Source organism: Lutra lutra, chromosome 11 (genome assembly GCF_902655055.1).
Source record: "Lutra lutra chromosome 11, mLutLut1.2, whole genome shotgun sequence".
NCBI classification, from domain to species: Eukaryota; Metazoa; Chordata; class Mammalia; order Carnivora; family Mustelidae; genus Lutra; species Lutra lutra.
Genome location: NC_062288.1, coordinates 19,297,120 through 19,322,017, shown reverse-complemented (window position 1 = coordinate 19,322,017; position 24,898 = coordinate 19,297,120). Strand labels below are relative to the sequence as shown.

At 50.0% G+C, this 24,898-nt stretch overlaps 1 protein-coding gene across 9 annotated transcripts in view; it reads right to left on the bottom strand.

Moving 5' to 3' along the window:
- Positions 1-24,898, bottom strand: part of ATXN7L1 (ataxin 7 like 1) — a 233,505-nt gene that overhangs the window by 68,268 nt on the left and 140,339 nt on the right. Inside the window, exon 1 of one of the 9 annotated variants that reach the window (XM_047695963.1) lies at positions 8,210-8,681. The exons of 6 other annotated variants lie outside the window; for them this stretch is intronic. The gene's annotated coding sequence lies outside the window, so the exon portion shown is untranslated. Of the gene's footprint in view, positions 1-3,430; positions 3,443-6,963; positions 6,988-8,209; positions 8,682-24,898 lie in introns of those variants that run through there. 2 more of the 9 variants (XM_047695969.1, XM_047695968.1) reach the window with 2 other exon arrangements.

The window sequence follows — 24,898 nt, the reverse complement described above, 5'->3', positions numbered from 1 at the left end:
CTGCCTTTGCAAGACCATCCCACGTTGGGACCATTCCTTCAGTGGCTTACCAGCATAACTGAAGCCGGCCAGAGGGAGTCTCCCGAGGAGAATAATTCAAGAGGACGTGACTTCGGGCCTCTGGATTCTTGGCTCCCTTTCCCCTCTTGGAGAGTTTCTTCCCAGAATGAAGGAGAACTCGTCAGCTTCTGACAGGTAGGGTGTAGTGCTGGTTGGCCAAGCAGAACTGGTCTCCACAATTCCATTACTTTGGGATGGAGCCAGTGGGAATGAGGGGGTGTGAGCCGATCACCGACCTGACCCAGGTTCACTGGAAGGAGAGTCCGGTCCTCCTTTCCCAGTTACTTGCAGCTTTGCCTAGAGACAGGCTGCCTGTGTGGGTAAGGCTGTGAGCCTTCTCTGCTGAACCCTAGGCCAGTAGGTCAAGGGCCCATGGGTATACTTCCCACGCTTAGGGGACTGTCAAGAGGAGGTCTGCAAGATGTTGCCATGTTTCACAGATGAAAGGGCAGGCTCTGTGGCCCGGGAGCCCTACCCTTTCCAGAGACAAAGGTGAACAGCTTTCCTAGTCTCTGCTGAGTTCCAGGATAGCCCACGGGGCAAGAGCTGTGAACAGCTTCCTTGGGTCAACTCTCCCAGAGCCCTTGATCCTTCTGGAGCACCTTCCCCTGCTTCCTTAACCCTGTGCTCTCCTACTACCTCCAGCACCCAGGGAATGAGTCGGTGGCCTACATTCTCAGCAAACAGGTGGTTTATGATAAAAAGATGCAATATTTACCTCTACTGCTCTAACGTTAGAACCTTAATTCTAAGTACAAAAAACAGGCAGGTTTGGCCCAGTTAAAAAATGCACAAAGGTCTTGAACACAGACATTTCTCCAAAGGAGATATGCACAAGGCCAACAAGCACATGAAAAGATGCTCAACATCATTAGTCAGTAGGAAGCAAATCAAAACCACAATGAGCTCCAGCCTCACACCTACTAGGGTGGCTGTATATAAAAAATAACCCAAAACAACCAAAATGTAAAATGACAAGTGTTGGCAAGGATGTGGAAAAATTGGAACCCTTAGGCACTATCAGTGGGACTAAAATGGTGCAGCCTCTATGGAAAACAGTTTGGGGGAGCACCTGCATGGTGCAGTCAGGTAAGGGTGAGACTCTCGATGTCGGCTCAGGTCATGAGCTCAGGGTCATGAGATCCAGCCCTGTGTTGGGCTCCGAGCTGGGCACGGAGCCTGCTTAAGATGCTCTCTCTCCCTCTGCCTCTGCCCCTCCCCCTGCTTGCACTCATGCTCCATCTCTCAAAAACAACAAAAAAGAAAGGAAACAAGTTTGGTAGTTCCTCAAAAAATTAAACGCAGAATTATCATAGAATCCAACAATTCTGCCCTAAGGTAGATACCCGAAAGAACTGAAAACATGTGCCCAAACAAATTCTTGTATACAAATGTTCATAGTAATACTAGGAACAGACTGCTTCAGGATATCAGGGCTGGGGCGTGTGGGTGGCTCAGTCGGTTGGGCATCTGCCTTCAGCGTGGGTCATGATCCCTGGGTCCTGGATCGAGTCCCACCTCTGGCTTCCTGCCCCGTGGGAAGCCCGCTTCTCCCTCCTCCATCTGCCTGTTGTTCCCTCTGCTTACACTCTCTCTCTGTCAAATAAATAAATGAAATCTTAAAAAAAAAATTATATTTAAAGGATAACTCAGAGTTACTTTCAAAAGGATGTAATTTTAAAAATCACTAAAAGGATGTAATTTTAAAAATTAAGTAAGTTATTTATTTTAGAGATAGGGACAGAGAGAGTAGGGGAGGGGCAGAGGGAGCGGAAGAAGCAGACGCTGAGGGAGGAGATTATGACCCTGAGATCATAACCTGAGCTGAAATCAAGAGTTGGTTGCTTACCTAACTGAGCCACCCAGGCATCCTAAACGAGGTAATTTTTAAGTTAAGGGAATTAAGGTGGTCAGTAGGAGACAGCTCACAGGCCCTCCATGATAGTTCTCAAAGAAGGCCAATTTGGGTCCATGAAGAAGTGTGAATTTACTTCAAACAATATCACACATGCGCTTGCACACGCACGTACACACACACACACACACACACACACACACACACACACACACACACCAGGCATTGAGGCACAGTTCCCCTCTGCCAGCCCCTCATCTCTGCTACAACCGTCATTTCCATCAGAGGGACTGTCATTCCCGTGACGGAATCATCATTGCCACCAATGATGGCATCTTAGACCTTGATGTTGGGACAGAGTAACAGACTCCCAAGAGGCGAGAAGAAGCCCCACAGATAATCACTCTCTGCTAATCCCTGCTGGCCCCCTCTTGGGACTGCTGTTGCCTCCCTAGCACTCTGGCCGTGGGGCTGCCCAGCCTGGCTTCTCCCCTTGGAGACCTGACGTGCATGGCGCCTTCCAAGCGTGCACCAGGTGGGACAGAATGGCATTTCCATTGGCTGTTGGAGCCTCCTCCCCTCCTGAGCAGCTCTGCAATGTTGCATGTTAATCCCATTTCTGCTCCGTGGGAGTCACCTTGACCCAGTCTTACTTCCCTTTCACCAACACCTTGCCAAATACTTGCTCCTTGAAATCTTTCTCCCGGCTAAACACCCCAGACGTCTTTTTTAAACCTCACAAAACATCATTTTCACTATTCTCATCTCTGGGCTGTCTTCAGCTCTACTGTCGGTCCTTCATAAACTGTGGAACTCAGAAGAGAGAACTGGGGTTTGACGGGGTCTGAGCAGCTCCTAGCTGTCCCTCCTGGACATGATCCTCCTATCTACACAGCTAGAGAGCCAACCTCGATTTTTTAATTTCTGATAACTGTATCACCCCTAAGTCTTATTTCACACAAGTTCCTGCCAAGCCACGAAGCCACAGGTATCCTTTAGAAATGTCATCTGGTTGGTTTAGTCTGACCTGCTGAAATCGTTTTGGACCCTGATCCATTCACATATCCATTCTCCCTCCCAAATCTGCCACCTGCAAACTAGAGAAGCCTGCCATCAATACCATTCTTCTTCCAAACCCCACAACGCGGAGGAGGACACGGCCAAGTGTGTGACTGCAGACATGCATCCCCTAGAGTGACCATGATCCGTGAACAGCACTCTTGGCCACTCAGCTCAGGTGTGTCACTTAGCCCACATTTCTTCATCTTCCCTCGGAAGGATCTCATGGGCAACCGACAAATGGGGCTAACAACCCCCGTCTTCTTACCAGTGGTGGTGAAGATTAACCGTAAAGGTCTTAGAGCAGGGCATTGCACAGAGTGAGCAATCAAATGTTGCTTTTATAACTGACAGGAAACACAATTAAAAAAAAAAAAACACCCAACCACCTGGTTTTCCAATTCTCAAACTACCGCTTTTTTTTTTTTTTTTAAAGATTTTATTTATTTATTTGACAGAGAGACACAGAGAGAGAGGGAACACAAGCAGGGTAAGTGGGAGAGGGAGAAGCAGGCTTCCCGCTGAGCAGGGAACCCGATGCAGGGCTCGATTCCAGGACTCTGGAGTCATGACCTGAGCCGAAGGCAGACCCTTAACTGACTGAGCCACCCAGGCGCACCCCCAAACTACCACCTTATTGGCAACCAAATACAGACAGTAGGCAGCTGAAATCAAGAGAAGAAGCAGTGGAGTCCAAGAGCTGGAGTGTCAACCCTGGCTCTCCTTCCAGAATTTCCATGCTCAGGGGTTAACAATACTTGCCCTCCCAGGGTTATAAGGAGGAGTCAATGAGATCAGGCATGTAAAAAAAGGTTTAAAAGTTGAGTCAGGCTATGCCAACATAAAAGAAGAGTTTTATGATTATTGCCGTTATAAATAACCCAGATTCCCCCCTCCACTGGCAGAAACCCGCCTGTTAAACCTAGGAGGAACCAGCAGCAGCATTCAGGCTGCCGGAAGCTGGCTGTTCGGCACAGAGCAGCTGGACTGCTGCAAGGGAGCAGACGCCTGACCTCCTCTCGGGGCAGTAATCCCCTTCTTCCTCGTCTCCGACCAAAATCCAGGCTGGCTCACAAAGGGTAATGGATCCTCCCCACCAGCCCGCAGAAACACTCATCTCTCCATGGTCTTGCTGTCGAGACCCGAACTCGAGTCATCCGCAGCAGGAACCCAGTGCGCAATGAAGGGCTGGGAGGGCTGCTCCTAGTTCCTAGCTCTCCTCTCCTAGCTTCCCTGTGGCTTGAGCAAGCATGACCACAACTCATCCGTGGGTTTCTGAGTGGGGCGGCAGTTTCCAAGAACACCAAGCTTTCGTCTCTGCCATTCTCCAGGTGGGCCCCCGGGAACCCCACTCTTGCCTTGGTTGAGGGTGGGTACCTTCTGAGGGAACAAATGTCCTTTACGGAAGAAAAAGAACTTGGGGGAAATTTTGTGTGAAGGGCTATCAGGGGGCCACCTGATGGCTCCTAGCATCTCCAGGTCAAAGATGTCTCACAGCAAGGGAAGAGGGAAGGAGATGGACGGCCACCCACAGGCCCCTGGGAAAAGAGCAGCTGTTGAAATGGGAGACATAACTGGCTAAATTTTCCTCTCCTAGCCCATGCGAGGCTGGGTTCCCAACTTCCAGAGGGAATGAACACTGAGGGCAGATTTAAATATATATACATAATTGTTGGCAAGACACCGAGAGGATCACGCCAACAAATCTATTCACAGTTCAAGGAGTCTGCCCAGAAAGGCATCGGGAGGAAGAGGCCCAGAAGGGAAGGTAACACTTTGTCAGATGATTTCTGGGGCCAAATGGTCTACCAGCTACCCCTGCTCAGCCCACCCCTACAACAGCCTTCCTCAAAGCAGGTGAGCTGCTGAAATCATCAAAAAATCATCACAGGACACATGAAAGCTTACTCAGACGTCCACCGCCACTGGTGACATCTTGTGCCTTTGAACATATTTTATCTTTTTCTCATTGTGTTCCCTTTGACTGTGCACCCACACAGAGAGACGGTGCCTGGTTCTCTACACTCATATGTGCAGAACAAGGCACAGATGAACCTCGACATCTTGCTGGTGCGGAAGTGCTCCGACGCAGCTAAGGAACAGAGCTACAGTGGGACCAGGCTCAGTGCACCGGCGTTGTGGGCTGAATTACGTCGCCCCCAAATCCGTATGTTGAAGTCCGATTCCCAGTATCTCCGAATGTGACCGGATGAATGGGCAGATAAGGCCTTCACAGAGGTGATTAAGTTAAAAATGAGGCCAGTTGGGGGTGGGCTCTATTCCAGGAGGTCTGGAGCCCTTTGATACAAGAGGGACAACCTGAGGAGGAGACAGCAAGAAGACAGCCATCCGCAAGCCAAGGACGGAGGCCTCCGGAGAAACCGAGCCTGCCAGCACCTTCATCTTGGGACTTCCAGCCTCCACAACTGTGAAAAAATAAATTTCTGTGGTTTAAGCCACCTGGTCTGTGGTACGTTGTTATGACAGCCCTAGCAAATTCATGCAACTGATTTACCTAAAAACCCTCGCTGTTCTCCAGATTGGAGACAAAGAGGAGAGGACAGAGGACAGAGTCCTAAGCTCGGACATGCTGTGGAGCAAATGGAGCTTCTTCTTAGTCTGAGACGTGCCACTTTGATGGCAAATTGTAGCAAGGTCAAAGTGGGGACAGTCTACTGGTCACCGAGGACTGCCAAATCGTGCCTTCCCCGGCGGCCCGAGGCTGAGGTAGCCCGGAGGGCCACAAGCGTCTGGGATGAAAGAAGGTGACTAAGCCGCCGCCGCCGAGGAGTAACCAACTCTGCCTAATCTATGTGTCACTGCTGTTGTTCCAGAAAAGGAGAAGACCTTGGGGATGAGTGAGCCAGCAAGTGAGGTGGCCACCTGCAAACTCTCATAGGTTTGACAAACCAACTCAAATCTGGCCCAACTGCTGCCTTTGGCATTGGGAACCGGCAATCTCCCAGTCTGCTTGGATGCCTTGGCCCTCCCGCAGCCTCCAGGACCCTGCCAGACCATGGGCTTCCCACCGAGTGTGGGGCCCAGCCGAACCACTCCCTGGGGGCCAGGAGTGGACCCCCAGAGGGACCCACAAATGCTTGCTGCTGCTAAGGGGCCCAGACACACCCAGCAATTATCCATCCAACCACAGCTCTCTCCAGGAGGGCGGCAAGGATCAAAGCAAAGAAGGAGGGTATTTGAAAGGTATCGGCGGGCGGATGTCTGGAGGGCCTGGGAGGGGCGGCATGCTCTGAGAGGTGGACAAAGGGCTGTGCCTTCACTCTCTCGAGGATGCCAGGGTGGGCGGGACTGGCTAATTCAAATGCAAAAGCCTCAGGGCAGGAAGACTGGGAAACCTTTCCATTCTCCAGCTCCATCCGAAAGGCCTATAGGTTCTCTCCAGGTCCCTTCATTCACTCTGGCCGTGAGGTTGTTTACCCGGAGGAGTGGGAGCCCCCATAATCACCACTATCTGAGAGCACACAAACCAACACACACTTTGGGCCCCTTCAAAAGGCGAGCCTCAAGTCCTCCCGCAACCCCAAAACCTCAGTACAGGAGGAAGAAGAGGGAAGTGTCGTAGGGACCGCATCCTTGGGGGTGGATTAGAATCACGCGGGAACAAAGGGGATCCTCACTTCTGCAGTGTGGTTCCTGGGGATGGATGGGCAACGGGGAGGGGAAGGTCCGACAACGGGCAAGCCTGGCCCTTCAGCCTCTTTCTGCTGGGACCCAAGGGCTTCTCTTGTCCTTCACCAGCTTGGCGGGGCTACTGTGAGGAAGCAGAGGGCACGCTCTCAATTAAGAGAGCGGAAGCCGGACAGCCTCATCATTGTTGTCTGCAAGGTGAGAGGAGGACAAACAAACCAAACCAAACCAAACCACCACCAAGGAAACTGCACTCTGCTACAGATTAGAGAAACGTGGAGAAGAACAAGAAATCGGCTCCTGGCCTTGCTCAGCAGTTACAATGACGCCGCGTTTACTACCTTGGAAATTTCCGCCTCAACCATCCATTCTCATTTGCGTGTGCGAGTCACTGATGGTAGGTGTGGGCCTGTCTGTGAGGGACCCACAGACCTGCAGCAGGGCCGACTTCCCACTCCGAAGGCCTTTCGCACAAGCCCACACGATGTTTACTGTTTCCTCCCTCCCTCCCGATTTGTTCCTTTAAAAATATTTAGCCCGAGGCACAATGAATTGTCTCCTTTACAAGCGTTCCCCTGGACCATTAGGCTGGGACTCCGCACTCATTACGCTGGAGAAGGTACTACTCCCCATGCAAATTCCAGGAGCCTCCGACCCAGAGATGGGAGGTGCTCAAGGTACGCTATCAAGGGGTGATTTAATTACACAGCCATTCAGTGGGCAAAGCAGAGCGATTTCCAGCCAACTGTGCTAGTAAATATTATGGAAGCCCTTTCAGAAAGTTCATTCCGGCTTAGTGATCTCAAGCATGCCCAGATTTCCTCTTCATTCCTGCACATACCACCCCCCCCACAAAGGTGCCACCAGTAGGTGCTACCCACCCCCTGCCGGGGCCAGAAGATCCAATGGATAATGCATTAGCTGGGATGCCACCTTGCCGTCGATTATGACTCTTGTTTTTACGTCGCGAACACCCGAGGATCACAGACGCGCAGAGGAGGACAAACTTTGCTAGCCATGAACTTTCCAGCGGCCGGCCCTTCCTCTGCCCCTACACCGCCCCCGCCCCCTGCCTGGGCCCCCCGCTCTTGGTTGGTCCCGCCGGGTGGCTTCTGGGAGGGCCGCGGTAGCCAGCGGACCCGGCTCCCGTGGGTGGGACAGCACAGCCACCACAAACCCACTCGGCCCGTGTGAAACAACACCCAATCACTGCATCCACCCTCCCAGAGCGCCCCGGAGGAAATGGCATCATGACTTTCATTTTGCTCCGTTTCTGACCGACCCAAGGAAAACAACTCGTCCTAAGACAATCCTCGGGGTATCCGATGTCAGGGGCTGGGCGGGACGCTCCGGAATGTTATCAAGTGACCTCGAGGAGAAATTAATTTTCAGGAGCTAAAATAACCGCCTGCTGCCCAGGCACGGCCAGTTTCCCTCCCTGCAGACGCGGATTTTCACTTTCCCCAGCCAGAAGAGAACACACTCCTGCATCCCCGTTTCTTCAGAAAAGTCTATAAATAACCGAGGATCAGCAAAATTATGCAAAACACCCTGCTAGGAGAAGAAATGTAAACTAAAACCACTTACAGAGAGACTCAGGCTGCCAACTTAATCTGATTCTACGACGACTGTAAACATGTTGTACTTTTGGAACCTGAAGAGATCCACATTAGCACGGATGCCATCGCAAAAAAAAAAAAAAAAGAAAAGAAAAGAAAAAACAAAACAAAACAACAACAGCTAAACAACAAAAACCCACCCCTGAAACCGAGCAGCACGGTCCGGCGCCCTGCACCGTCCGGACCTGCGGTGACCAGCTGCGGCAGCAGCAGCGAGCCCGGCTTGCACACGCCAACTGTTTTGACTACGGGCACTTGTTAAACACAGAGTTTCAGGTCCTACCAGTTGGACACCAGAAGTTCATAGAACTGACCCGGTGCCAAGAACAACAAGCACAGAAAGCGAAACGGCTGCCTCGTGTGCCGTGTTTTTGTTAACTGTTTATGCAAGCCCCAAAGCGATTGGGGAACAATTACGAATAAAGCAGAACTTAAAGAACAAAAGCAAAAGATTACCACCTTGAAGGAAATGGAGATGTTGGCAGATAAAGGACAGACGTCAACCTAGTTTATCGGTGGGGTGGGTGGGTGGTTTTCGGAGAGAATCAGTGGAGGGGGGGGAGGGGCAGGTGTCACATGACAAACTGCCGTTATTAGGAGGAACCGGGTGCTTCCTCGAAGCATCTTTTACTTTGAGATCGACTTAAGAGATCTCGCAAATGCTGAGGCCTCAGTGCACATCTGGGGGTGACTGCAGAGGCCCTGGAATTTGGAAGTTGGCAAATCCCATAGGAGGAGAAAGGGGCGCGCTGAACAGAGATTTCAAGACACAGGAAAGGGACTTCCAAGCGTCCTGCTCCGTGATGTGAGATCACCGAGCCACTCAGGAAGCAGACGCAAGGGCCCGCGTCCCTGGGTTGTTTCTGTCCTGGTCCTGAGAAAGGTTTCCCTGCCCTCTTTGGGTTTAGGGTTGCTGGGGTCAAGCTTTTGCCTTCATCCGGGACCGCACTCTGTGTTCTTTAGGTGACAGTGAATAAAGTATTTTCATCTGGCAAAATAAAATAAAAAGGAATGTTTACATCGCCTGTTTAACCAGGGTTTCCATTTCTTCTCCAGAATGCATTCAGCACCATCTCAGGTGAGGAACAAGACAAGAGAATTAACCAGATTGTCTGAGGATTTGAAAAAGTGAATTCCAAGAGAACTGGGGTATAGATGTAAGAGTGAGGAATTTTAAATTGCTGAGTGGACTCAAGCCCTCCTCCCATTATCTAGCTATCTATCTACCTATCTATCATCTACCATCTATCTCCTTATCTAAGGAGATTTCAAAATGTAGCAAGCAAGCCTAGCTAAAACAATCTCTTTTTAAAACGGGCTTGGGAGGCCGTAAGGGAAGGGGAATATTTGCACGTCCTTATTGTAGGAGCCAAGAACTTTTAAAAAAGGCTTTTAGCCAGCGGCAAGCCCTCAGCCGGGACCTAACTTCCTCCTCAAGACACCTGAATCATCCTCACTCTTCATCTCAGAAAGAGCCCATGCAATTAACACGGTTCAGTCCCTTATTTGTATATTAACCTGACCAATCCCAGCTAGCCTAGTTTCAATGCCTCCTTTGCACAGAGGACCTGAATGAGGACTGCACACCTAGCCCTGCCCCTTCTTTGTCTTCCTTAGGACCCAGTCGCGGTTTCTACCTGAATCTGTGTCTCCTCAATTCCAACTCTAGCGGCACAAGTGAATACCCGTTGGCTTAAATTTTCATGACTTCTTTCTTGGTCCACACTATTTATCTATCATCCATCATCTACCTTCGATCCGAAGAATCCAGTGTTGCCACTTTCCCACTCCAGAAGGTTAGGAAAAAGCAATGAGTAAGTAGTAACAGGTTGTTGGGATAACCACTGTGACTTAGGCCAGATTCGTGTTTATTCTGGAGAGTAAATGTTGTTCCTCTGGTTCCGGGGGTCAGCAGTGTGATGGTGGACACGAGCCCACTTAGTGGCTACGAGCCCACATTTTATTACAAACTAGATATAGAAATAGTTTCGCTGTGATCTGAAATGGAGCCCTCCCCCACCACCCCCTGGAGCCAAACACTGCAGCTGCCTGACAGATCAAGAGAGAAGAGCAAAGGCGTCCAAGACAAAGGAAGGAGCTGAGGAGGAAGACGGCTGGGGGTGGGGGAGGGGAGAATGGGGGAAGGGCTTCTGTGGGAGAGAAGGATCCGGTTGGGCCCAGGGGGTTTCCAACCACCTCTGGGCTCTGGGTTGGCAACTGACTCTAGAGAGTGACCCCAGAACTTTTGCTAGGCGTGCCCTCCACGTAGAGCGCCATGGTTTACGGGTCCCCTTCAAGCTCATTATGTTATTTGCCCCTCAGAGACATCCTGAATGGGCAGGTCCCGAGCAACGAAGGAAGCAAGCTGAGGCCCAGCGAGGCCTCTGTCTCACCCCGACCCGCGAGAAGACTCGCGTGCCGCGCTGGCCTGGTGCTTTCTATTCACAGAGCACTTGAAAAGGGGCAGGGTTTATCCTTCCCATGTCCAAACAAGTACACCGAGATTCTGGGGAGGCCACAGGTCATGTCCAAGGCCACACTGCAAATAATATGCAGCACTGGGTCTCCTAATTGCTCATCCATCCTTTCTTGCTTACCTTTACCATGTTCCCAGAACACTTAATGATTGACCCAAAAAGGCCACCAACGTGGCTGTATTTTAAGAGCACATCATCTCTAGGTTCTTCTCAGAACTGTGTGCACAGCTCTTTGGCAGCCGTTCACAGTGCCGCTCCCCAGTGTAAGGGGTGCCTCTCCACGCCTGTGAGCTGCAAACATCTGGACAGCAGAGCTCTCGTAAGTCAATGGGAAGCCACCATCTCCGCTCCGTGAGAACCCTGTCCTTCTTCGTCCGCTTACTACTCCCACGTGCTAACCCCTGGCTCTTCCCCTAATCCTCATCTAAGGAGAAGCCCCAGCAGAACGTCCCAGCAGGCCTGCCAAGCTGAACATTAGGGAGTCTGCATTTCCAAGGTGTGCTGTCTCCAATGCCGGAGGGATGGGGCTCAGCCTACGGTTTGGTGGATGTCTTCTTCACGGGTGTGTTTCCGGGCTATGCTTCTGCTGAGTTCTGTAGCAGCAGAGGCCACTGAAAATATTGGATCAAATGGAGGGTCCCACTATCGTGTTCCTGGTCTGTGCTGAGTGGACACGCTCACAGCCTGATAGAAAATGGTATCGCTATTGTGTGATACACCGTGAGCGAGTTTATTGCAGATTTGGGGCACTTCCTCTGAGGGAATATGGTAGTGAGTTCCTGCAAATGGCCACAGGGTTTGTGGGGGAGAATGGAGATATGTGTCGGGAATCCAAGAGCTCAGGGCCATGATCAGTGATGCCAAACGTGGAGGGCAGAGGGAAGACAGTCCGGAGGCAAAGATTGCAGAGTTCTAGAGTGTTTGGCCACTGCCTTATGAATCCACCTCTCCTCCTCTTTTCTCCCCCAAAACCCAACAAGAAAACATAGAAGCAAAAGCCAGAGGAGCTGGGGGTCAAGGCAGACTTTATGTTCAAAGTGCCTACGCAGCCTAGCTGGTGAGGACTGATCAAATGCAGAAGGTTTTGTTGGCTGCAGAGGCTCTGTGGTCAGAGGAATGCACAGGTGGCACCTCTCACTGGTTTATTTGAGGTTGTTTTGGTTTGGTGACCACAGGACATTTGCATCCATGCTCCCTGAAAAGAATGTAAGGCCTGGGTAAATGAGAACAGTCTCGGTAGGAAAACTCATTTGCTTACAAGATAAAAAGCGAGTAGAGTACTTCCACATAACTTGTGACTCTTGTGAGCAGAGAGACCACTTTTTTAAAATCCCAAAATGGAACACATGGTTCAGCAGGCACTGGTATATTTAGGGAAGACAGGGTAGGCTATTTAAAATCAGCAACTTCTGAAAATCCTTGAGGCATGACCACCCGATCTGTACGATCACATTAGTAAAAGTGGGCTAGGAGTGGGCTGTGGAATATTAGCAGAAACTTGTAGTTAGTATCCGTGTGCTCCACAAAGCGAGCTCTACCACAAACAGACAAACAGTACTCTGTCGGTGGATACGGTGGTTTGGGGAAGGCAGGTGAGGACAATACATCCAGGCCCCTGAGGACGATGGCAGAGGGTGAGACAGAGCTGAGGCCCTGGACCCACTCTCTGGGTGTCGAGACTCCCCCTAGTGAAGGCAGCTGCCTCAGAGTTCATCCACACAGGAGGAAGCTGGTCAGGGACCAGCAAGGTCTTCAAAACATAGCCCGGACATGTGGAAAGCTGACCAGGAAAAGGACGGAGCCAAAAAAAAGGACAGAGGCCTGAGGTGTCAGGGGACAGAAAGCCACAGCAGCTGTGGCCACGGATTTGGCTTCTCGTCCCTTGGGTTCTTGTCCCTGATGCTCCCTACACACTTTCAGGTCAGGACCTGTGGCCCAGCTCCATGCTCTTCCCTTCTGCCTGGATTCACAGGGGCTGAGCCAGCCTTCCAGATCTTACCTGGAACTGGCTTTTGGCTTAATCCTTGGTGATGTGGACTCATGATCAAAGCCATGGGCCAGTGGTATCCACATGGAGGCTACATACCCTGGGCTTTTGGGAGAGTATCAGTTTCTGCCAGCCTGAGTGCTATGGCACCACAATTTGCAAAGTGGCTTTAAATGTGGGTTGACTGGGCTTGGACCACCGGGCTGTAAGTTCCTTGAAGGCTCCAATTCCGAGCCTCGTTTATTTTGAAGGCTGACACCTCGCCAAGCACAGAAGCCTTGCTGTGAGTTTTTAATACGTGTTTTGAATGAATGATTGAAATTCCTCGTAACGTACACCACAAAGATACATGGATACCTCACTGGGCAGCAGCAGGGCTGCGTTGTGAATGACCAGACCCGGGCTCCCATGTACGAGATTACTGGGCAAGCCGCTGACCCTACTCTAGGCAGTTTGCAATGCTGTAGCCTGGCTTTCCGCTCCCGGCTGAGCTGCCCTTTGCCCTGTTGTCGACTAGCTCTTCCTGGTCAATACGTCAAATGTCGGTGCACTTTCCACCCAAATGCAAAGAAGACAAACTAATCAATAAATGAACCTCCCCCTGTAGGGGTTTTGAAAAGTGTGCGTGCGAGTGTGCGTGCATGGCTACATTAAGAGTAGAGAGCTTGGGGTGCCTGGGTGGCTCAGTGGGTTAAAGCCTCTGCCTTCGGCTCAGGTCATGATCCCAGGGTCCTCAGATTGAGCCCGGTGCCGCCGGGCTCTCTGCTCAGCAGGAAGCCTGCTTGCCTCTCTCTCTGTCTCTGCCTGCCTCTCTGCCTACTTGTGGCCTCTGTCAAATAAAAAAATAATCTTAAAAAAAAATTTTAAAAAAAAAAGAGTAGAGAGCTCCCCCCCCCCCTTTGAGAATGGGTATCTTACATTGATTTTTAAAAATTACAGCAAAAAGGGTAGATCCTGTGCGCCCAACCAAACCTAAATAACAAGCAATCGGGCCCTGGGTAGGTAAATTACTGAGCCCGCTACTCCGTGGAATGCTGGGAAGCTATAAAAGTGATGATGTAGATCTATATTCACTGAAGTGCGTCCTCACCAATTCTAAATGAGAAAAAAAGGGCAGATTTCAAAAGGCAGATTTCCACTTTTATTTTTTAAAATATAAGATGTATGCATATAGATACACGCACACAACACAGAGACAAACATAGAAACACAGAAAAATGACTGTTACATTTTACACCAAAATATTTACTTTTTTTTTTTTTTAAGATTTTATTTATTTGAGAGAGAGAGAGGGAGCAAGTGCAAGCTGGGGGAGCAGCAGACAGAGGGAGAGGGAGAAGCAGGTTTCCTGCGGAGCAAGGACTCGATCCCAGGACCCGGGGATCTTGACCTCAGCCAAAGGCAGACACTTAACGACCAACTGAGCCACCCAGGTGCCCCACTTTCTTATTTCTTGAAATTTAGGCAGTTTTTACAATGTATTACTTTCATAATAAGAAAGAAAAGCAGTTTTCACTTTGGGGAAAAAAAAACCCCTGCTTTATTATGCAAAACGGTATACTGTGCCTGGCCTCCCCACCTCACCCCCACCTCAGGTGTGACTGTTGCCATGGGAACATTTGCTTGGACTAGGCATCAACAAGGCGGGATACTCCTACTCGGGTGGGCCTTTCACCTTCGGCTCCCACTAGCTGGTTTCCTCAAACTTTCAAAAAAGTTCTACTTATACAAATAAGGGTAAGTGGAATCCTTATTAGAAAATTTTTACATTAATGCCTTTAAGGCAAAGGAAAGGCTTACAGGTTGTACTTGTAAGGCTCATTCTCTCTTCTCTGATGGAATTAAGGGGGAAAGTAAATCTCCAAGCAGGACAGGGATGGCTTTTACTTCCCTGCAAAAGCAGGGTCACTCATGGGGTCTCTCCATTCTATAGGAAGACAAGTGAAAGAGTTGACATGATCTATATTCTAAACATGTATTTATTTGAGAGAGAGAGCACCTACATGCGCAAGTAGATAGAGGGAGGGGCCGAGAGAGTCTTTTTTTTTTTTTTTTTGAAGAATTTATTTACTTATTTGAGAGAGAGAGAGTGAGTACAAGCAGGGAGAGCAGCAGGCAGAGGGAAAGGGAGAAGCAGGCTCCCTGCTAAGCAAGGAGCCCCATGTGGGACTTGATCCCAGGACCCTGGGATCATGACCTGAGCCGGAAGTCAGCTGCTTAACCCACTGAGCCACCCAGGCACCCCCTTCATCTATGTTCTAAAGCTAGTTTTCTCCCAAGCCAGAGTTAAGTCAAAGCATGAACCAATGTTGGGTTTAAGGACAGGAATAACCCCCAGCTCTTGTCAGTGCTCTTCTCTGCACAAAGTGTATTCACGTCTATGGGGTGACTGGTACCTCCTGTAAGAAATGAGTAGGCAGAGAGGGCAAGCAAGTGTATCACTCTCAGTTTACAAATGAGGAAAGGAAGACTTATCACGGTGAGGCAGGCAACGTGCCCAAGGCCTGCCTACTGGAACTGGTAGAGACAGGACTCAAACCCAGTTCTCTTGGGTGTGTTCTTTTCGTTCTGTGCTACAGCACTGTCTATAAATAGAGTAACCATATACTTTCTTATCCTAACTGGACACTTTCGAAAATAAAAGGGGGTGTAAAATGGATGGGCCGGCCCCAAGGCAACTTTCCCGAACAATCCAGGATTTTATGGTCACTTTGAATATAATCTGGCCCCCCAGCCCGCCACCAGGAATCATACGTTTCGAACGGGATGGAGAAATGGAACTCAGTTACAATGTCTGTAATTTAAAGTACTTTAATACAAACAAATAAAAGAGAAAAAAAAGTACTTGAGTCTGACTGGTGGTGTACTGTGTGAGTCTGGGCTCTCCCTCCAGGGGTGACCAGCTCACAAGTTATCAAGAACACAAAATCCAGGCGCGCCTGGGTGGCTCAGTCAGTTAAGCGTCTGCCTTTGGCTCGGGTCTCGATCCCAGAGTCCCGGGGTTGAGCCCCATGTCAGACTCCCGGCTCTTCAGGGAGTCTGCGTCTCCTTCCGCCCCTCCCCCCAACTTGTTCTCTCACTCTCTCTCTCAAATAAATAAATAAAATTAAAAAAGAAAAAGAAAAAGAAAAAGAATACGAAGTCCAGCTTGGGTAAACGGTATTAATCTTAGAGGTCACACTCCAAAAGTGGCTGCGTTAAGGGGAGGTGGTGGGGGGATGGGCAAAATAGGTGATGGGGATTGAACACTGATGAGCACTGAGTAATGCACAGAATTGCTGAATCGTGAGAAACTAATATGCTACTGTTTTTTTTTTTTAAAGATTTTATTTATTTATTTGACAGAGAGAGATCACAAGTAGATGGAGAGGCAGGCAGAGAGAGAGAGAGAGAGAGGGAAGCAGGCTCCCTGCTGAGCAGAGAGTCCGATGCGGGACTCGATACCAGGACCCTGAGATCATGACCTGAGCCGAAGGCAGCAGCTTAACCCACTGAGCCACCCAGGCGCCCGCTACTGTTTTTTCTTAACTATACTGGAATTGAGATTAAAAACTTAATACAAATTAAGAAAAAAAAACCCACAAAAAATTCCCAAAGTGGCCGACTATTTTAAATCCCTTCGCTATCTGTTTTTTTGATCAACACTCTAAACATAAAAAAATGGGCTTCTGTTCGGTGAAACCTTGACTTAGTGTAAGGAATGCTAGAAAATGATTCTTTTTGGTGAAATTAGAGGTATTCAAGATAGGTGGCCGGGGCAAAGGCCTTAGACACATCCCACCCTTGAATGAACAGAGGGTTCGAATCCAGCGAGGCCCGTCCCTTCGCCCTTAGGGAAGGCACCAGAGGTGGCCTTGGGCAGCCAGTGAGTTAGGAGGGTTGAAGACAGCATGATGCTGATTTGGGGAAACAGAGTCCTGTGTTTGGAATATTCTTGTCACTGCCTTGAGTGAACCTTCTGTACAGGGATGGCTGGGATAGCTCCGAGGAGAGGAGGCGGGGACTTCAACATGTTTACCCAGGAGCTTTAGTCCATTGTTTTCTTCCCACTGGTTGATGCACATCTGTTTAATCAATGTTGTACCAACCGCAGCCTTCAGTCTGACAGGAAGACCCACTATAACCTGGTAGTTATAGTGGAGCAGCAGCCCTCACCACCTCAACCTTCTACAACCTTCTACCATGGCAACCCCGAGGAGTTCTGTACCGCCACAGCAGCTGAGGTCAGTCCACAGCGAGCATGCCTCTAGGTGAGTCTCTAGTGGGTAGATTTCAGGAAGGGATCCCTTGAAACACATTCCTTTTCGGGCGCCTGGGTGGCTCAGTCAGTTGGGTGTCTGCCTTTGGCTCAGGGCTCTATCCCTGGGCCCTGGGATCGAGCCCTGTGTTGGTCTCCCTGCTCAGGGGGGAGTCTCCTTCTCCCTCTGTCCCTCCCTCTGCTCTCTCCCTCTCAAAAAAAAAAAAAAAAAAACCAAAAAAACTTAAAAAAAACCCCCAGGGGTGCCTGGGTCATTCAGTGGGTTAAAGCCTCTTCCTTTGGCTCAGGTCATGATCTCAGTGTCCTGGGATCAAGCCCCAAATTGGGCTCTCTGCTCAGCGGGGAGCCTGCTTCCCAACCCCCTCTCTGCCTGCCTCTCTGTCTACAAGTGATCTCTCTCTGTGTGTCAAATAAATAAATAAAATATTAAAAAACACCCCCCCAGAGCCCCCCAAAACAAACAAAAAAATTCCCCCAACATATTCCTTTTCATACCAGATTATGAGCCTCATGAAGGCAGACACTGGGTTTGTCTCATTCACTCTTCTAGTCCCTAAGCCTCATGCAGTGCCTGACCATAAAAATTAAGCGACAGACACTCATCCAATGAATAACAGAAATGAATAGGAATTCTTTTATTTCTAGCATGTATTTTATTAACTAATCTGTGATTGTTCTTTACTCCGCTAAACGATCACTGATTTTCATATACCATATTCTGCTGCTTGCTTTGGATTAAGTCAGTACCTTAAAAAGTAACAAATAGGGCGCCTGGGTGGCTCAGTTGGTTGGGCGACTGCCTTCGGCTCAGGTCATGGTCCCAGAGCCCTGGGATTGAGTCCCACAACGGGCTCCCAGCTCCATGGGGAGTCTGCTTCTCCCTCTGACCTCCCCTCTCATGCTCTCTCTCACTCTGTCTCTCTCTCTCTCTCAAAAAAAAAAAAAAAAAAAAAAAAGTAACAAATAACAAGTGGGTGGAGGGGCCTGGCTGGCTCACTCAGTACAGCGTGCAACTCCGAATCTCAGGGTTGTGAGTTTGAGCCCCGTGTTGGGAGGAGAGATTACTTAAAACACGAAACACAACAAGCTGGTAATAAAAACCATGGGGACAACATGGTTTAATCTTCACAACAGCACACTGAGATTGGTATCCTCGCCCTCTCATCTGGATGAGGAAATCAAAGCCCAGAGCAGCTCAGACTCAAGTGAATCAAGGCAGAACCTGAGTTTAGGACGTGAACTCTGTCGGATTCCGAACCCAAGTGCGCTCTGCTGTCTGGAGTTAGCAATTCCTCAGTGGGGCAGGGATTAAGTTTTTAAAACTTTTGTTTTATTTTTATTACTTGTACGCTACATGTCCTGCTTCATGTCCTGCTCTTGAACACACACAGTTTTTGGCACTTCGTGGTATTTTATCAAAAGCTTTTTCTGGGCCGGGGAGGAAAGCTAGATGGATGTTGGAATATGGGAGCCAGTTTTCCGGTTCTTTTGCTTTTAATTATTTTGATTGACATGTGGCATTGCTCTCGATGTCTAATGGCCTCTCGCGTCTTTGAGCCGCAGAAGAATCAGTCCCTAGGAATCTGTCACAGCACTCGTCTCCAGGGCCCTGGGCGCTCTGGCTCGCTCTGATCCCCTCCCCGCCCCCCCCCCCCGCCCCCCGGCATCCTTCCCTCCTGTCACCCTGGACTCTGGACAGCATTTTGTTTCATGCCCCTGTGACTCGGTGCACAGTGTTCTCCCCTGGAATCCACCCTAGCCTTCCTCACCTTGCTTAACTCTTTGTCTTCTGTCAAGACCCAGTTCACACGGAACCACATTCGGGCTATGCGGGGGACCCCATCACCCTGCACCTCTCCCAGGCCGCCTCCAGTCCCCTTCTCGGGGTTCCCAGGACACACTGGGTACACCTCCACTTAGCGCGTGGTCCACGGCTCTGGACTGACCCGTGGGACGGCCTTCCTCTCCCACGATTCCCAAAAGAGCCGCAGTCAAAGATCTCATCTCGGCGCTGGCACACAGCAGGCACTCAAAGTGTGTCAGAGAACACTGCGGGGACGAATCGGGAAATAATTCGCCAGTCCGCGGTAAAGCAAGAGAGAATGCAGGGATCAGCTAGGCCAGAAGTTTTGAGTGGGCAGAGGGCTAGCTAATCTTAATCACTTGTCTTAGCCAGTGGGCTCAAAAGTTATTTTTTGAAGCCTAAGAGCACACGAGGGTGGGTTTTTATGAGAGGCAACAGTCTATTTAATTTTGAGAATTCTCCCTTGCTTGTTACCGGAAAAAAGAAAAAAAGAAAAAAGCTCTGGAGAAATTTCCCCGATGCAACCAGTTACAAGGTGGCTAGTGTTTTGTGGGCTCCCGGCATCCCCTTGGGGGCTGGGGGTGAGCTGACAGCACCCATAGGTCAGGTGGCCCTGGCAGTTCACGGGGCGCTCACCAACTCCGGGGTGCCCCGCTGAGCTGAGAAGTTCCTGGGTCCCAGATGCACGACCCGAGGAGAGCCGCAGCTTGATCTGACCGTGGGACTCTGGCCTAATGAAATAAACAATTCCCAGCAGAGGCTGACCCTTCAGAATGTAATTCTTTCTAACCACACTGTGTAGATAAAAATAATTTAGTGATTTCCTCCCACTAAACTCTTGGGCACCAACCAAGAAGTCTGCAGCTTGGCTGTTGGGATGCTAACTGTACGCGTGTAAATATTTAGGCGTTCCGGAGTTCTTATCAGTGTTTATCCCCAGGGATGCACCTGGCAGTTTCAGTCGGATGATTTTTCCCTGGGTGGGGCTGTCCCAGGCATGGCAGAGCACTTAGCACCTCCGGATACTAGGACGGCCACAAAAACGCACATTTCCAGATGTGTCCAGGGGTGAGAGCTGTTGCAAGTCCTGGGACTGCTGGTGGGGTTAGCTTTAATTCCTTTGGTGGCCGCAGGGGCTTGGAAGGGATCAAACAAGCCACCCGCACCAGTGGGGTGTCAGAGAGAAGTCAGAGAGAGAGAGCGCACCGGAGTGGGAACTTGCCTGAGAACAAGGCCTGCCTGTGGGAGACAGTAGAGGTCCAGAAAGCAGGGAGGATGCCGGGGTTGCTTGCGTGAAGAAGTCAAAGCATCCAGCGAGCTGGCCTTCCAGAACCAAGAGATCAGAGCTGAAGCAGAGGCCTACACGGTGCAAAAGGGCTGGTGGAAAACAATGGCCGTGAACTCTGGTGACGCCGGGCCTCCTCCTCCCAGCCTGCAGAGGCCAAGGAGGACACAGACACAGGACAGCGCTAAAGGTCCCAAGGTTCTGCGGAGCACCAACAACACAACAGCCTCATCCCTGCCACCATCACCGCCGTGGCCAGCCCTGTCCACATCACCCACTGCCGAGAATTTCCAAGTCTCTCAACATGACCTTCCAAAGGGCATCCTGACTCCAAAGCAGGAGAGGCTCTAACAGTAGCCAGGGAGAAAAACTGGCCGAAGTGCTGCTGAGTTGGAGGGGCCACGGGCACAGAGACCCCACAGCCATCACTCGGATTTTGGGGCTGGACACTCGCTTGAGAGCTGGAGCAGGAAAGCACTGGGCAAAGCTATTAGGAAGCCACTTATTCCTTTGTCTCATCGTTCTCACTTATTTAAAGTTTATTTTGCTCTGTTGTTTGCAATTTTACAAGCGGCCTTAAATCCTTTTGTAACAAGGCTGGGTATAAATAAATAAAGCAAAGAAATGAAATACACGGCTGCAGCGTCAGCACTGCCAGACTGGGCATGAGGAGCCTGGCTCGCATCTCAGAGAAGGAGGCGCTTGGCCGAAACGGGGGTGAGGGGAGCTGGCGCGACCAGGAGAACAGTGAGGGCTGGCCCTGGGCCTGGAGCCTGTGTCCTGTCCTGTCCCCATCCAGGAGTCCCAGCACCTTGTGCAAGCTAACTAACATCTTGGGCCTCAGAGTCCTCATCCTTAAAACGAGAGATTTCACTGGATGGATTCAAAGGTCCCTTTATGTCCCAGCACTGGGATTCTAAGCCACACCCACACTTGGCTCTGGTTCCTCGTGCTCTTGACTCTTTCTCAATACACCGCCTCTTCTCCAAGGGGAATGGACCAGTCGGGGCTCCTTCTAGAGGACTTTCTGTCCGTGCTGACAAATGGAAATGGCACCGGTCAGCTGAAGAGATAACTGGTCCGACCAGAGAGATGAATGTCCCATTACAAGAATCTGAAGCACTACTCGTTTGAGATGAGAGAAAACCTGAGTTTTATGGGATAATTTTTTGACCAATTTTCCCACTGTAAAAGGGGATAAAAACACTGGTTTTTCTTTCCACTCACTGATGAGGTGGTAAGTTTCCTACTTTTAAATAAGTTCTGTTATAGAAATGAATACCACCTTTGTTTTCCCAGTTTCTATGACTGCTACATGGATCATTAATGATCAAAAGGATATTAGTAGCATCTGCCCAGGAAATGAAAGGCGTTGTTAATGTTCTGGGACATTCTTCTCTTAGCTATCCATTTAAGATTTCAGTGTAGCTTGTCTCTCAGACCCGTAGTCACCATTCCTACTTTTTTTTTTTTTTTTTTGAGAGAGTGAGCGAGAACACGCATGTGTGCATGCGGGGGTCAGGGCAGAGGGAGAGGGAGAGAGAGAGAATCTTAAACAGGGTCTAAGCCTGCCGGGATGTGGGGTTTGATCTCACGACCCTAAGATCATGACCTGGGTTGAAATCAAGAGCTGGATGGCTTAACTGACTGAGCTCCCCAGGCGACCCACCAACCCTTAGGGCCTCTGTTGCTCTGCTGCTTTTAGCACACCCCATTCCAGAGAATTCCAGACTGCCAGAGAAGAGTGCCCTACAGGTGCTTCTCAGAATTTAGACTGCTCATTAACTACCTGGAGATCTGGTTAAAATTGCAGATTCCATACGTCAGCATCTAATCACGCCTTTTTATCTTTCTGTATTTCTGATGCTTTAATATCTGAGAGTCTTGCTGACCATGGGCTGTCCAACTCCCTAGAGGTAGCAAAGGACTCACACACAATGTATCTTTCATATGCAAATCAACCAATCTAAAGCCCATACCCACAACCATCTCCTTGACAGTCTAGGCCACTGCTCCCTTGTCCCGGTCACCCCAGGGTGGGATACAGATAATCAGAGACGGCCCCTACACCCCGGAACCTGCTTTGATTACTCCAACTAGCCACTGCCATGCCTGCTTACTCTGCCTCACCTGCTCCTTCCCGTGCAAACCACAGCAAAGGCTCCTGCCGCTGCTTTCCCCACTTCCTCTGCCGCCTGACTGACCCAGGCGCTTCTCTGTGTGGTCCTGAGTGACACAGCACACCTCCTCCTCTTTGGAACTGTAACAAAGTACCTTGTCACAGGCAACAATCTCCTGATCTGTTGACCTCACCAGCCCCGAGGAATAGTAAAACCTCCATCTTCCAGGGGCTGGGCATGGGGGTGCAGATGCTGCTGTTCTGGGAACCACACTCGGCCGTGGAGTGGGGGTTCAAGGCTGGGCTCTGAGGGCAGTGCCCGCCCCACAGACACGCTGACACGTGGGTCCACAGAGCCTTGGCGACACAGAAATTAAACAAAATACAATGAAAAGGAAGCAGGGCCCGAGGCCCTTAAACTATATCAGACATAGTGGCAATAAGGGTGATCCCAGGCCCCGGTAGGGGGGAAAGAGTTAGGGCTCTGGGGGGACAGCGGGCACAGGGAGCTTGCTGTGTGCTCCCTGCCTGAGCCCCATCTGATGTGGGCCCTGGAAGCCACGTAGGCATCTGTGGGAAGCCCCAGTCGGGAGGCTCCAGAGGACTCCCAGGATCCGAGCTCCTTATGGGTCTCCAGAGCGAGAGGCTATGCAGGTACCCGAGCCACAGGAGGGCTCTGTGGGCCTCCCACCCCCAGCAAGACTCGGGGCTTACAGAAGTGGTCTAGGCGGGATCTCAAACCTTCCCACTCCCTGTCAGAGCACTTTCCTCCGCCCCAGGGCGGTGTGGCTCCACGTGTTACTAATCAAAGCAAATCCTGATTAAGAACTATCAATTGTTAGTACTTCACAAGGCTTATCTCATCTAATCCTCAGACCTCAGAGAAGTAGCTGCTATTTAAATCCTTATTTTCAAGATGAGTAAGCAAGTGCAGAGAGGTTAAATAGCTTGCCCAAGCCACCCACTCATTGGCAGGATCAGAATTTATATCCACGTTCTGTGTAACGGGGCCTTTGCCAGCCGGCCAAGTGCTGCTTCTGAACCTAGGGCCCTGTTATCCCAGAAGGAGGCCTCCGTCTGCAGCATTGGCATCAGCAGGCGCCCCGCCCAGACCTGCTGACCTGGGATCTGAGCGTCACCCCAGCACACTCCGCTGCACACTGCAGTTGGAGAAGATAATATCCAAAGCAAAACTGGTGGACGCTCATTTCCCAGGCTAGACCCATAGCCATAGCACAAGTTTAACTTGAAGCACAGATTTCACTGCTTGGAGGAATGTTCTGGAAGGCGGCCTGGTATGCCAGCAAGAATTAGGCAAGAGTGCGAAACCCAGTTCCAGCAGTAGCTTACTAGCTCAGAAACTTTGGGCAGAGAATGTGAACTTATTTGAGCTTCCCCCCACCCCCACCCCCAATCTGGAGAAGGGGGATGCAATATCCACCCCCTGGAGTTCTGGGGAGCATTAAGAGAGAGAACTGTATAAAGCGCACTCACGAGGTGCCCAGCAATGGCGGCCCCAGGAATTTCTCAGAGCTGCCCAATTTTCTAAAATTCACGTTCTTTCGTATCCTGCTATCAGTCTGAATCCTGAATTCCTTTGGTGCCAAACCAAGAAGAGCTTTCAGAAAGAATAAAGAAGTCATAATCTTGAATAACTGGAGTGTTGAGAACTATCTAACTAATGCCCAAAGGCATTACTGTTATCACCCAGATGCGGTGAGTGTCTCTAATACTATCAAAAAAGCTGCCAGCCCCATGGTGTGGGAGGAGTGCTCACTTGTGAATGGCGGACATTCACATTTAAAGCAATCGCTTTGCTCCTGACTACTTCCCTCCGACACCTGGTAAAGTTGTTACCCATGGCATATTTATAAAAAAAAATTTTACCCAATCCCATACCCCAGAAGTGCAGCAGGGATTATGGTGTGAAAAATCAGCCCCAAGTACGCACCCCATACTACAGTGATGATTCCAGTCCTTTCGGAACCAAACCCATCCTCTCACTTCCAGTCCTACAGACACCTTGGAGGAAGCAGATGTCACGCTGATTAGGGAGGGCTGGGGCATCCCAATCAGACACCAGCAGGCTTCAGGTATAAGCAAAGAAAAGGGACCCTCCCCAAAGCGGGGGAGGGGAAAGAGAAAGGATGTGGTAGGGGAGGACGGGAGCCTCAGGGGGCATTTCTGTCATCTCTACCTTAGTAAGCTGCTATCAAATCAGCTTTTCACTCAAGAGCAGGGGGTACAAGTAGAATTCAAAGAATTTTTTAAAAAGATAAGAAAAAAATGTAACCCTAGCTGTATTATATAAATTAAAACCCCACTGGGACATGTCAGTAGTTACTCTTCATATCTGTAAAGAAAAATTTCAATGACAGGGTGTAGGTGGTAAATTGAAAACCTGAGCAGACCTCATCTTTTCATTATTCCCTCCAGGATTTGAAAATCGCCACAAAAATATTAGATATTTTGTATGTGGGGGCCCAGTTCCCCCCCACCCCCCGGTCCATTTAGATTCTGATCTAGAAACAAACAAAACACCTAACAAATGCCAAGACCAATGTGGGTTCTCATGCACCTTAACTCGGTCACTGTTATCATGTTACTTGTTAAATAAAAAAGCGAATCATATGGAGTACTGGCTGGCTCCGTCGGTGGAACGTGTGATTCTCGATCTTGGGGTTGTGAGTTTGAGCCCCACGTTGGGTGTGGAGATGTCTTAAAAAT